Source organism: Muntiacus reevesi, chromosome 7, assembly GCF_963930625.1.
Source record: "Muntiacus reevesi chromosome 7, mMunRee1.1, whole genome shotgun sequence".
NCBI lineage: Eukaryota > Metazoa > Chordata > Mammalia > Artiodactyla > Cervidae > Muntiacus > Muntiacus reevesi.
In genome coordinates this window covers 70,795,642-70,809,510 of record NC_089255.1, presented here as the reverse complement: position 1 = coordinate 70,809,510, position 13,869 = coordinate 70,795,642, and the positions used below count along the sequence as shown (strand labels likewise).

The 13,869-nt window shown below is 41.4% G+C and overlaps 1 protein-coding gene and 1 pseudogene across 1 annotated transcript in view; one reads left to right on the top strand and one right to left on the bottom strand.

The window, feature by feature from the left end:
- The window catches only part of LOC136172077 (large ribosomal subunit protein uL11-like), a 37,941-nt pseudogene extending 26,322 nt beyond the window's left edge, over nt 1-11,619 (top strand).
- Nucleotides 1-13,869, bottom strand: part of PRKCH (protein kinase C eta) — a 231,508-nt gene that overhangs the window by 50,007 nt on the left and 167,632 nt on the right. The gene's annotated exons all lie outside the window — the stretch shown is intronic.

Below are 13,869 nucleotides of genomic sequence, written 5' to 3'. Positions count from 1 at the left end.
TGGAGGCAAAGCTTAATGTTTTCCAAAGCAAGGCGGAAAAGCTCCCTGTGGCTGTGACATCCTAACACGGCCCTCGTTTCCTCTGAGAGAGTCACATGGGGACCAACTGCAATGGGAGACTTTGAACCAGGCCTGAGGGCACCGATGTGGAGTTAAAGGACATCTGGGTGTCTGGGAGGAAATGAGTGGCCAGGGCCAAGTGGAGTATGGCCATTTCCTGCTGGTCTGGCCTCGGGTTCCCTGTTTTTCATTTTTAAACTGAACTTTTGTTGTATGGACACATGAGTTCTATTTGGTTAGAACGGTGTGACTTTGTGTCCCCTTGGGTCCATACTCTGAAGCTATTTGAGTTCGAGACCCCAGGTCAAATACTTTAGACATTCAACAACGAAAGAAGTAGACAGAAAGGTATTCATCTGTCTCTCTCTCTCCCCCTTTCTTTAGCTCCACTGAGTAAAACTAAATGTGAAAAACTCACTTACTTCCTTCCATGTCACTTTTACAACTGGCAGTTACTTTTAATATGTTTACATTATAATATGTTTACATTACAATATATGCTTCCTATAGGCAGGGTCCTGGCCTGTCTTGGCCACTATGGTATCCTTAGACACAAAGTAGGTCTCAGTGAAGATTTGTTGCATGAATGAATGACTGATGGGTAAATAAACAGATGCACAAATAAATAATGAATGTGGACCCATATAGTTAAGACTACTAACAAATTTGTATCTCACGTAAATATATTAAGGTATCATGCAAAGGAAATAAAACATGGGACTCAGGGGAAAGGCAATTTTCTTCCATGTGTCTTTCAAATCAAGATGGGGGACCAACGCGAAAAAGATTTTTAAATGGTTAGTAACTAAATTTCCAATTCATGGCCTGGGGGGAGAAGAGTCCATGAAAGGAAAATGCTGGGAGAATTCCTTTCCTACAGAAAGGGAACCCTTTACACTCCGAAAAAATATCCCTTTGTCTTTGGTTCTGTCATCTCACAGGAAGAAAAAAAAAGTTTTAGAATGCGGACCCCTCTTTGCAGGGTGACTGTACAGTATACTGTCCAAAACGGGACTCCAAGTAAAAGGGGGCTATTCAGGAGGAATCACAGGAGCAAGCTGGGACTTCTTGGGAAAACTAAGACACAGGGCTGACTCACCTCTCCACTGCATAATCTACCCACTGAAAGTGGAAGCAATTTCTTGTAATTCATCTCTTAAAAAGTGCCGTTCTTTTTTTTTTTTAATTAATTTTTTGGTCATGCTGAGTTGCAGTGTGCAGGATCTTTAATTGCGGCATGTAAACTCTCAGTTGCAGCATGAGAGATCTAGTTCCCTGCCCTGGGAGTGAACCTGGGCCCCCTGCACTGAAGCACAAAGTCTTAGCCTCTGGATTACCAGGGAAGTCCCACAAAGTGCTTGTTCTTTCCTGAACTCTTCTCATCTTAACTTTCTGCTGAGTTGTTATCTTGAGAATGGATTCTTAGGAAGTACCCTATCTTGAGCTTCTCTGGAAAGTTATTGGTTCTGGAGTTAACTCTTTCTACACCCAGTGTGACCTAGACCACTCTTCCTGGATTATTATCTAGTGAGATACTGTGAAAATGCTTTGCACTGTAAGCCCTCGACGCTCCCTCTTTGTTTGGATGCAAACACAACATCAAACTATACCCTAGCTGCCGCAAACTGGACAAAGCCAGCTGCCCCTCAGACGGACTGCGGAGGGAAAGTGCTTTTTAACATACTTCCTCTGGTGGTGCCACAGCACAAAGATTATACTCAGCCTCCCTGGCCATAAAAGTTTCAGTTTTTCCCATTCTCGCTGCCAAAGCTGAAATGCCAAGAAATGCTGGGAACTGTGATTATACACACTTCATATTTTATATTCTGAAACCCCAAGGAATAAGCCTCGGAGAACAGAGTCCTATTTCTTCAGTGGCAGCTGAACAGATAGAGCACTCGACTTCTGCGGAGCAGGGCTGAGGATTTGCATGGGGAGAAACAAACAGAGACCTCACAGACGTTTCCCGTCTGTGTGGACCTTCCTGGCATCTGGGAGAGACCTTGGCTAGCTTTTCTCGTTGCTTTCTCCTTTGCTATTTTTTAACTTTCTGAATTACTCATCCAGATTCTTACGGGAAAAAAAAAATTGATGCCACACATACAAGTCAGTCATAAGGAAACTCGTGGCTGCCTCTGACAGGTTTGAACCTGTGTCTTCACAGACAAGAAAACAAAACTTCAGTGTTCTTCAGGCCAAAACTGAATCCCTCCCCTTTTTGAAGAGTGGCAATAAAAACAGCCATTCTGACAACATTCAACCCTCAGGTTCACTTTGTCAAAATTTTCCTCTGTCAATGGAGTCTTAAGTCAATTTCAACCTGTCAATGGAGTCTTAAATTAATTTCACCACCCCAGCATATTTTTCTCAATTCCAGTGACTAGTGTAGGAATTAGAACAAACAAATAAACACAAATCCCTAAAACAGGTCTTCCTTCCTCCCTCCCTCCAAGAATTAACACAAGAGCCCCATGTCCCTCAGGAAAGGCTCATGACGGCAAGACCCATTCTCCTAAAGAGTGAATTTCATGACTCACTATCACCTGCTTTCCTGTGTTGCTCAGGTTCCATTTCTTCATCAAAGGAGTGTTAAAATCCTCACTAAGGGCAAACGAGGGAGGGGCAAGCGTCTCATGCTTGGATTAAACAAACATTTAACATCCGCTCTTGCTTCCCCAGTGGCTCAGCTGCAAAGAATCCACCGGCCAGTACAGGAGACTTGAGTTCGATCCCTGGGTCAGGAAGATCCCCTGGAGAAGGGAATGACAACCCACTCTAGTATTCTTGCCTGGGAAATCCCATGGACAGAGGAGCCTGGTGGGGCTACAGCTCAGGGAGTGACGGAAGAGTCGGACACAACTCAATGACTAAACAACAACATCGTGCTGGATTTACAGGCTCTGGAGAGCTCTCATGTGTTTTCAGAACGTAATAGCTCATGTCTTATTTTTTCTCCCTTTGACAATGCCTGCTCCAGTGCTTCATAGAGAAAGAGGCTTGAGAAACTTGGTAAATGAGCACTCTGCCCCAAAGCAATGCAAACCCCATGCAGCCAGCGTGGACGTGTGTACTGCTGCTCTTTACCACTGATGCAACTGCAGGATGTGTAGGGCTGGAAATAAATTTCTCTTTGTAACTACATAACTGCAATAAACTTTTATAAGCCTGTTACAAGATCTGAACAGATCTGCACAGTTTCTCCAACAAGAGCAGAATTCTTTGCAGGTTTGAGCCCTTACCCACAGACCATTCTCAGAGAAGAGAAGGAGGCTCAAAACTTCTAGCTTTTTACAGGAGTTCAGAGTTGGTCTTTCAAAAGGCTTAGGAAAAACCTCTGTTCTTCGAGTATATACTATAACACCCTTTGTTTTTCAATAGGAAATACCCTTAAATATAGAGCTTGTGTATGTGTGTAAACCATTTCTGGAAGGACGTACAAGAAATGGATAACTGGTTGCCTTGAGAAAGAGAAATCATGAGGCTGGACTTAGCTTTCTCTGTAATCTTTTTAGAATAGCTCAACATTTCTTTTTATCAGATTATGTATTAACACATCTAAATAAGTTACATCAACACTGCTCTTTAGTCAACAATTAATCCCCTATTTATATCCATCTTTCTATCATTTATCTCTCCCAATGTAATCTCCCCAGACAAGCTCAGCTGCTAGAAATAAAAACAGAAATGAAGAAAACAAAGAAACATTCTAAACCATGTGTCAGAAATGGAGGGGTACCGATTAAAAATGAACAAGGAAAGCAAGGCTCTGGATGCCAAGCTCTGATAGAGCCACGACAAATGCGAGAGAAAGCCTGAGGCTCCCAGCTCTTCATCCTGCACCCTCCGGAGAACATCCCTTCCTGGGCTGACCATCCTCCTTGTGTGCTGCTGATTGATTTCTCCTCTTCCTCTGCCCCACTCCTTTTGCTTCTTTCATTTAAAAATATTGGTTCTCAAAAACCACAGAAGAAACCCATTCTCACCACAATCTGTGGTACAATCTGAAGACACATAATGAAAAATTAAGAACTGTCCAACCCATCCCAAACTTGTTTCTGCTCTCCCACTTCTTCCAAGCACATGTCTATGCACAGTTGGCTTTGCTACTGTTTTTTTTTTTAAGCAAAAAATGGGACTTAAATGAGCATACATACTATTTAACTTATTTTTCTCACTGATTTATCAGGAGAAAACCACCCAGGTGAATAAATATATGTCTAACTCAATCATTCTTTCAATAGTTGCATAATATTCCTCAGGATGGATATACCATAATTTATTTATCCTTTCCTTATTAAATCTGTGCACCTCTTAAATGGATTCACTGTTCACATTTCTTTCCTGGATCATTTTCTAACTGATAACATGTATGGAATATTAACTGATATCAGACATGGTATCAGGATTATCAGAAATAAGCCACATGAATTGAATTTTCACAATAATCTCATGGGACAGGTAGTACTGTTATTCCCATGTTATGGATTAGAAAACTGAGACTTAGAGGAATTAACGAGTTCATCCAGAATCACAGAGGTAGTACACTGCGGAGGTAAGTTTCAAATCCAAGTTTGATTCCAAGGTCTTGCTCTTAACTCTAAGTCCATACCTCCTCATTTGCAGTGTTGCCATGCAATCAGCCTGGAGCCTATGGCCACTGAAATGTTAGCCTGGTATTTACAACTTTGAGATGGGTCATTAGACTAGGAGTTTCACATGTTCCTCTAACTTGAGGTGTTCAGGTCTTCATCTCCTCCATCCCCACATCAGTACTCATCCTATGCCTCACCTTCGCAAAAGGAAACTCTGAAGAGCCTAACATCACACCAACAATCAATTTCCCACTAGGCTTGCTACCCCTATAATCAGCACCAACAAAGTTCAGTTAAAGCCTAAGTCTTACTTAAGAGGAATAAAATGAGCTAAGCAAGTCCTAGCTATGATACTGCTGATTTTACAAAAGGAGAATGTAACACAGCAATTAGATACTTAATCAGGAATGAAAAATTACATGGATGGCTTATGAATGCTCAGAAATCAGTGACTGAAAAAGACAACCAGGATGAACAACATCACAAGAATCATATTTCCTTCTTTGACAGACAAACTACACTGGAAGAACCAAATTGCCTCCAAATATCTGAAAGACTTTTTTGTGTGGAAGATTTGTGTTTTTTCAGTCTCTTCTTTATGAGTGGTTCAGAACCAGTCAATAGAAGATACTGAGAGTTACGGTTTTAGTCAATACAGTGGAGAAATTTCCAGTAGTCATCGATGCCTAGAAGTGAAGGAAACAAGTTCCTCTCCATTTGGAGGTGTTTAAGTATAGACAAAATGACCATGCAGCAAACTATTAGGTATGCATGCTTTGAAAGAGAAGGGTATGTAACTGAATTTCCTCCCAACCCCAAGACTCAAGAATTGTGTCAGTGGGACATGGACCAGGTAAATATTAAGAATGTAGGCTAGAATGCAGGACAGAGATTCTGTATGTGAAAGAGAAGGTTTGGAAGGATATTCTGAGGTTGAAGAAGGAGAAATGAAAGGTCACACAGTCAAATTGCCATCTCCCCATTGTGAGCAGCATCACACACTTTGGGACCTGGATCCTTCAATGATGTCATTCTTCAAGGCAGTTGGCCTGTCAGTTTCACTCACTCCTCTTTGCAACTGAACTCACAGAATTCATCAATGTCTGGGCATATTTGCCAAAAGGTGTTTCACTCACTCCTCTTTGCAACTGAACCCACAGAATTCATCGATGTCTGGGCACATTTGCCAAAACGTAACGTGGTTGTGGCAAGTTATATTTCTTCTTAGGAAGTTTGCTGATAAGTAAAACTTGACATTTGCAAGACAATGGAAAAAGATTCCACCTTCAGGCAGGCTATCAAAAGGCAAATGGTAACACCACATTCTGCTTAGCTATTTCTCCTGCCAGGCTTAAGTACTGGGATCCAGGAGGAGGATTTGGTCTCAACACACTGGAAAATATAGCTCCCAGACTAACATACACGGCTCAGTGAGCCAAAAGAATGGCAACGCCTTCAGCTAATCCCCAGCTGTTCTCTCATGCCAACCCACAGTGTGTTCAACTCCAGCAGGTGCTATTCTCTTCAAGGTTGAAATTATTTCCGGGTAGATTTTGTACCATCGAGTAGACACAAAGCACCTTGCTTCACATAATAGAAAACATTGAAAGCTTAATAAACATATGAATGAACCACTGCGATGGGCTGAATGGTTGCACACCTCCCAAATTCATATCTTGAAGCCCTGACCACCCTGTCCTTGGAGATGGGGCCTTTGGAAAGTAACGGGGGTTAGATAAGGTCATGAGGGAGGGCCCCCCATGACAGGAGTAGAGAGAGACATCAGAGAGCTTGTTTCTTCCCCATCAGGCATGTGAAGATACAGCAAGAAGGTGGCAGTCTGCAAACTGGGAAGAGAGCTCACACCTGAAACCAAAATGACCAGTGGTTTGATCTTGGATTTCCCAGACTCTACAACTACAGACATGAACTCCTGTTGTGTAAGTCACCCAGTCTACAGTGTCCATTATGGCACCTGAGTAGACTAGGATGTGACTCATAGACGAAGTGATCACAGCCTGAAAGCCAAGGCCTGGCAGAACTTAAGTGGCACAGCAGCAACAAGGCACCTATTTTTGACATAATCAAAAAACTTGTATTAGGGTATATTCAATATCATATATGAGATCCCTTTTGAAAATAACATTTTATAATTATTAAAACGGCAATGGTTGTTCTATGTAGAACATTTTAAAAACATCACAAAAAATAAAAACCACCTACACTCGCTCAGATACTCAGACAACCACTGTTGATCTGCTGATGTTCATCCTCCTGGAACTATGTTCTCTACAGAGAATAAAGCTGACAGAAAAGGAGGTCTTTGGGGGCTTTCTTCTGACCATGACCATTGCTGCATTCAGTCACCTAGAAGAACTGAATCCTCTTATACTCACAAAGATGTTACTGAGAAGTGACTTTACTTTCAGGCTCCTAGTATGGATATTCATATCATACAACGTCCATATGGAATCAACACTGGTTGATTAGGGAGAACTGAACGGAGCACCAGGAAACTTTCTGAGATGATGGAAATGTTGTATTATTTGGAGAATTGATCACATATTTTGTACACTTGTCAAAACCTATCCAACTGCACATTTAAGATCTGTTGGGGGAAGTGAATTGGCAAGATCAATACAATCCATGGGGTAACACCAATACTCATCATTAAAACGTGTGCTTTGATGCATTTTTTCCCAAAGAATGTTCAAAAAGTGAACATTGCTGAGCATGCACAACATACTAGACTCCAGGCTAAAAGCTTCACATGCACCTCTCAGGTGTGCATTTCTCGGATCTGTATTTTATCAGTGAAGAAACTGCAGCTTTAGCAGGGTTAAGTAACTGACTCAAAATTCCACAGCTGGGAAGTGACAAGACAGAACTGGAAGCCAGGTTCCTCAAATCCCAGGAAAAAATTACAACAATGCGAATGTCTTTTGACTCAGCAGTAATACCTCTAGGAATCTTTTCCAGGAAAAAAAAAAAATCAAAGACTGATCCAAAGAGATGTGTACAAAGAAATAATAAACTCACCACTGTTAATAAATCAACTTAAATGTACTATAAGTTAAGTACTATAATTTAAGTAGGATCATATGATAGACCACTTTGCATCATGTAATATTAGGTTTAAAAGAGAATACAAAAGACTTTCATGATGGGTGAAAATGATCATGACAGATTAAGTGAAAAAAAATCAAGTTAAAAATGTATATATAGTATGATCTCAATTTTGTTTCTTTTTTTAAAAAAGTAAATACTTTTTAAAACTCTAAGGAAATATATCTAAACAAAAATGATTATCTTTCAGTAGTAGGATTATAGGTTATTTAATTATTAATTTAAAATTTTCAATGGTTACTATATGTTCCTTTTATAATTAGAGAGGAATCAACTTTATTTTCAAAATAAAAAAAGAACAGGGGAAAATGATTGTTCTCACTAAAGAGTGTATATCCCATGAAAACTATACATACACATTTTTATGAGAAAAATATTTGTGTACAGCCCCTTAATAACTTTAGGGTGTTAATGTTATTCAGTAACTTACACATAATCATAAAAAATTGATTAGGATTTTAGAAATCACCAGGATTTCTAACATAGTCATATATGTATTTTATATATTATTTTATAGGATGGGAGAGTTCTACCACAGGTTGTGTGACCTTGAAGAAGTTACTTGACTTCCCAGAGACTCAGGTGTCTTTATCTGTAAAAGAAGGAAGACACAATCCTCTGGGAGAGATGTAATAAGAAGATAAAACTAAATAGGTCCAACTTCTTACAGAGGCATTTATCCGCACAAGATGAAAGCTCAGTGCATGTGGCTATTACTTTGAACAGCAGCATCAGGCAGAGAGCTCAGACTCTCTCCTCCTCGCTGCCCCAGACCTCCCTGCACCATCATCCTTGTCCTTGCAGAGCACACGCCCCTCCCACACGCTGGGCCCTGCCATTCCTTCAGACCAGAATGCTCTTTCCCCAGACATTCACAGAGAGCCTATTTCCTGAGTCCTCAGGTCACTGCTCATCTGCTCAAACAGTCCTTACAAGAGAAACCTTTCTTAATCCCCTATGTGTTAATAAACAGTAAAACTATTCTCCTCAAGCTTTATCTTCCCTGACAGAGCTTTTTCTCCATAGAGTTTATCACCCCAACACTCAATATATCTACTTTTTGTTTGTCTGCACCTGTGCTAGAATTTAAGCTCCTGGAGGGTAGGGGGTATTGTCAGCTTTATTTTCAGAGCTTTGAATAGTGCCAGGCCCACAGTGGATGCTCAACCAGTAAGTATTAAAGGAATGAACAAGAAACCCAAGCTGGAGGGCAGGACTCTCTTTACTCCTCTTTTAGTCTCTGAGAATCTGACATAAAGCTTTGCATTAAGTAGGCATTTCATAAACAGTTGTTGAACTGAACAAATCACTTGTTACAAATGACAGTGTTCACCTGACACCTAAAGATCAATGATTATATTTTTAGAGCAGAGTAAATAAATCCAAGGTTGTATTTAACTATAATGAAGCAGTAGATTGCTTAACCAATTTGGTGAGAAAAAGAGCAAAACTGGTGGTCTGGTTTCATTAGCCAGTGGAATCAATTAACACATTTATCAGTTAGTCCCAAATAACCACAGCCTTTGTTGATGTAAAGGTCAAGCACTGATGAGGTAGGCCAGGATTTGTATTCTGATCTAATAAGTGAAGTATAGAAACAATCAAAGTATTTCAGGGCTGAAATTTCTTTCTGTCATTAATCTGGGTCCTTGGAGAAATTGCACCAGGATATTCACTCTAGTAATGGTGCGAAAGTGTTCTTGAATCTCCCCTCAAACAACCAACCAAAATATTTGCTTCAAATGAAGCAAACAAAATGGCTTTGACTGTTTTCCCCATACATTACAGAGACAGTTGAAATTTAAACAAAATGTTAAGAGTAGAGTCTCCAAGTTTTACAACCTGTCCCCTATGTTCCACGGTTTCCTAAGGAAAATATATATATATTTTTAAAAATATAAATGTATTTATTTTAATTAGAGGCTAATTACTTTACAATATTGTAGTGGTTTTGCCATACATTGACATGAATCCACCACGGGTGTACATGTGTTCCCATCCTGAACCCCCCTCCCACCTCCCTCCCCATTCATCCCTCAGGGTTATCCCAGTGCACCAGCCCCGAGCACCCTGTCTCATGCATCGAACCTGGACTGGCGATCTGTTTCACCTATGATAATATACATATTTCAATGTCATTCTCTCAAATCATCCCACCCTCGCCTTCTCCCACAGAGTCCAAAAGACTGCTCTATACAACTGTGTCTCTTTTGCTATCTTGCATATAGGGTCATGGTTACCATCTTTTTAAATTCCAGATATATGCGTTAGTATACTCTATTGGTGTTTTTCTTTCTGACTTACTTCACTCTGAATAATAGGCTCCAGTTTCATCCACCTCATTAAAACTGATTCAAATGAATTCTTTTAATGGCTGAGTAATCTTCCATGGTGTATATGTACCACAGCTTTCTTATCCATTCGTCTGCTGATGGGCATCTAGGTTGCTTCCATGTCCTGGCTATTATAAACAGTGCTGCAATGAACATTGGGGTGCACGTGTCTCTTTCAGATCTGGTTTCCTTGGTGTGTATGCCCAGAAGTGGGATTGCTGGGTCATATGGCAGTTCTATTTCCAGTTTTTTAAGGAATTTCCACACTGTTCTCCATAGTGGCTGTACTAGTTTGCATTCCCACCAACAGTGTAAGAGGGTTCCCTTTTCTCCACACTCTCTCCAGCATTTATTGCTTGTAGACTTTTGGATAGCAGCCATCCTGTCTGGTGTGAGATGGCACCTCATTGTGGTTTTGATTTGCATTTCTCTGATAATGAGTGATGTTGAGCATCTTTTCATGTGTTTGTTAGCTATCTGTATGTCTTCTTTGGAGAAATGTCTGTTTAGTTCTTTGGCCCATTTTTTGATTGGGTCATTTATTTTTCTGGAATTGAGCTGCAGGAGTTGCTTGTATATTTTTGAGATTAATCCTTTGTCTGTTGCTTCATTTGCTATTATTTTCTCCCAATCTGAGGGCTGTCTTTTCACCTTGGTCATAGTTTTAAGGAAGCTATCTTAAGGACTTATGATAAGTACACATAAGTATAGTAACTACACACAGTATCAAAATGTGGCTAAAATGTGAGGAAATTATTTGGTTTGAAAGAAAAGCATAATCAAATTTAGTTTATTATAAAAAAAGATTGGTCTTCTTTCAGCTCAGAGGAGGCCAAGGTGCAACTTTCTTTGTTCAACCTGAATCCCAGTTCATCTGACACCAGCTGCCTCCACCACGCCACTTAAGTTCAATCCCAGTGAGATCAAAAGCACACATATGAGGTGCACCGGAGGGGGATTTGGTGCCACATCTGCCCTGGGCCCCAAGATCGGCCCCCTCGGTCTGTCTCCTTTTGGAGACACATCACAAAGGCAAGTGGTTATTGGAACGGTCTGAGGATTACAGTGAAACTGGCCATTCAGAACAGACCCAAATTGAGGTGGTACCTTCTGCCTCTGACCTGATATCAAAGCCTCCAGAGAACCACCAAGAGACAGAAAGAAGCAAAAAAACATTAAACACAGTGGAAACATCACTTTTGACGAGATTGTCCACACTGCCTGGTAGGTGCTGTTGAACTGAACAACTGAATCAACAACTGATGGTGCTGAGAACTTTCTGGAGCCATTAAAGAGATCCTGGGGACCGTGGGCTGCAAAGTCGGCGGCTGCCACCATCATGACATCATAGATGACATCAACAGTGGTGTGGTGGAATACCCAGCTAGTTAAGAACTACAAAGCTTGGTCTTCAGATCAGTTCAGTTCAGTTCAGTTGCTCAGTAGTGTCCGACTCTCTGTGACCCCATGAACTGCAGCACACCAGGCCTCCCTGTCCATCACCAACTCCCAGAGTCCACCCAAACCCATGCCCATCGAGTCAGTGATGCCATCCAGCCATCTCATCCTCTGTCGTCCCCTTCTCCTCCTGCCTCCAATCCCTCCCAGCATCAGGGCTTTTTCCAATGAGTCAACACTTTGCATGAGGTGGCCAAAGTACTGGAGTTTCAGCTTCAGCATCAGTCCTTCCAATGAACACCCAGGACTGATCTCCTTTAGGATGGACTGGTTGGACCTCCTTGCAGTCCAAGGGACTCTCAAGAGTCTTCTCCAACACCACAGTCCAAAAGCATCAATTCTTCGGTACTCAGCTTTCTTCACAGTCCAACTCTCACATCCATACATGACCACTGGAAAAACCATAGCCTTGACTAGATGGGTTTTTGTTGGCAAAGTAATGTCTCTGCTTTTTAACATGCTGTCTAAGTTGGTCTTCAGAGGGTTGATTTTTACAAGCCACAGCTCCAATTTCTATGAAGTGAAGTGAAAGTTGCTTAGTCGTGTCCGACTCTTTGTGACCCCATGGACTATACAGTCCATGGAATTCTCTAGGCCAGAATACTGAAATGGGTAGCCTTTCCCTTCTCCAGGGGATCTTCCCAACCCAGGGATCAAACCCAGGTGTCCTGCATTGCAGGTGGATTCTTTACCAGCTGAACTACAAGGGCAGCCCAAGAATACTAGAGTGGGTAGCCTATCCCTTCTTCAGCACCTTCCCGACTCAGGAATCGAACTGGGGTCTCCTGCATTGCAAGCAGATTCTTTACCAGCTGAGCCATGAGGGAAGCCCGATTCTCTACTATTGAGGACGTATCTTGAGCAAAATTTCAGCTGAAACCTACGCCACAAAGAAAATCCAAATCAGCTGATAGCATGTATGCAAAGAATAATCTCATTTGTCCACATAGCATGTTTCAAAGAGCTTTCACATGTCCACTTCCATCTAATTGCAGCTTCATTAACACCCTGCAGGGAAGTTATGTCAACGGTACCCCTCAATGAACAGACAGGTAAACAGGTTTGGAGCTTTCAGGAACCCACCCATGTCCTCAGGACCGTCACCAAACGGGCTGAAAACTATGCCCAGCATTCCTTCAGTTCAAAGAAGATGATGATCTCATCTAGTCCTATGATCTGAACAAACAGGTATGTCGTGATGACTTCCAAATATTTAGTTCCTGCCCATTTTCACTGGGCTTCAGACTCAAGTCCATCTGCCTATTATGCATTTCCACCAGCATGTCTCAAGTACCTGATATCTTATGCTTCTAATTCTCATCTTCACCTGCCGAGATCTCTTCCCAGGCTCATGATCTCTCATAACTAATGGTACCATCATTTGCTCAGACTTCTAACTAAACACCCAGGTATGACCCCAGGTTTTTCCTTCACCCCCTGGGTCTACCCAGTCACCGAGTCCAGTCTGTTCTACTTGCTGGTACCTCAAAAACATATGGCCTTCTCCTCAGACCTACTACCAATGTCTCAGAGCCTCATTATCTTCTTACCCAGAACACAGTAACAGGCACAAACTCAACCTTCCCCTTCTGCCCCCATGCACATATCCACACACTCTCCCACAAAATATATGTAAAATATAAAGCCAGTCATGTCATCCAACTTGCTGAAGATTCTTCAGACTCTCCATTACCTGCTGCATAGAGCCAAATTCCCTGGTATGAAGTTTGTATCTGATAGTGCAAGTTTTCATCAAATAATTATTCTCCTTCTTTTTCCATAATAAGAGAACCCTAATTTTTAGCTAGAACATGGCCATGTAATAACATCCTAGCTTACTGCAGTTAGGTGCAGCCATGTGTGAGCAAGCTCTGGACAATCCATGGTAAGTACTGTAGGAAAGTTCAGGGAGGATCTTTAAAGAGAGCTGACTCAACTGGAAGGAATGTTCACCACCCTTCTTATTCCAGTACTGCCTTGTATTGGAATATAGAGATGACTTTTGGAGCTACAGCAACCATTTTAAGACCATGAGGTGACTTTGAATATAGCAGAATATAAAATATAGAAATCTGGGTCCTGGAGGACTCCATGGAGTTTTCATGGCAGAGCCAGATCTCCTACCTCCAGACTTCTTACAGGGAAGAGAAATTCATTTCTATTTAATTTAAGCCCATGTAATTTTACATTTCCTATGACAGACAATGGTGCCAAACCTTAAGTGATACTGAATTCAAGCTTCTCCAGAATATTAAGCCTTCTATAACTTCGTTTCTGTCAACTCTTCTAGCCTTATCTCC